Raw genomic sequence first — 1,095 nt, forward strand, 5'->3', positions numbered from 1 at the left:
AAATCTCAATTTTTAATTATACGACTCTAAAATCCTCTACTTTATCTGAATTATGTCTAATATTTTATTCCAAACATTGTTTATTTACATTTTCTCTTTTTCTTGGTCAGCAGTAGCACTTTCCACACAAGGTAGGGGCTTGACAGGTCTGGAAAGATCAATTTATTTTAATGCCACTTTGCTTTCTTATTAAGAGATTTTGGTTTATTCACTATAAATTTACACTAAGTCTATTTGCTTACTTTAAGGAAATGATTATAAACACCATCCTTTCTGTTTTATTAACCACATTCAGTGTCAGCAAGGCCAAATTCTCACCTGATCATGGAGAGGTTGGGACACAGAGGGTCAGGAGAAAGCAGAGTCAGTCCCCAGATATTTTTGGACAACATATTTGCCTCAAGTTGACCAGCATTCTGAATAGCACCTTTTCCTCCATTGGATAACTTTTTATATCTGGTTGTTCTTAAATATTTTTATCTTCATCATCATTCTTCTTCAACTTCTGTATGTCTTGATCAGGTTTGGGTTCTTTCATTTGTCTGACTTGACGTTTGGTCCGCCCTTTCACCTGGAAACACCTATGCCTCTGCAGTTTCAGAAACCCTTCAGCTATTACATCCACATATTTTCTCTTCTTTATTTTTACTGGCATATACTTGTAGGTGCTGATTAAATGGGTGTTGAAGCTTCTCAATCTAGCTTCCGTGTTTCAACTTATCCATATTTTCCATCTCTTTTTCTGTAGTGAATTCTGAGTTTCTCAATTCTTTTTTCATGTCATTAATCTTTTTCTTCAGCCGTATTTAGACGACTAATTTTCTTGTCTACTTAGCTTTTTATAGCAATGACTATATTTTTCATTTCCATGATTTCTAAATCTGTTGCTTTTGTATGATTACCAACTGTTCTCACTGAAGAAATGGTGTTTCCTATTTTTCTGTTTGAGGGAAAATATGGAATATGTATATATTTGTTTTAAAATTGCTGCCTTCTTTTTCTCTCCGTGGTTGAAATTCTTCCGTATCTTGAATATGCTATCTTCCATAGAGGTATGTTTGCTCAATTGATTTGTCATTTTTGGAAGAACTATAT

This window comes from Macaca mulatta, chromosome 4 (genome assembly GCF_049350105.2).
Source record: "Macaca mulatta isolate MMU2019108-1 chromosome 4, T2T-MMU8v2.0, whole genome shotgun sequence".
Taxonomy (NCBI): domain Eukaryota; kingdom Metazoa; phylum Chordata; class Mammalia; order Primates; family Cercopithecidae; genus Macaca; species Macaca mulatta.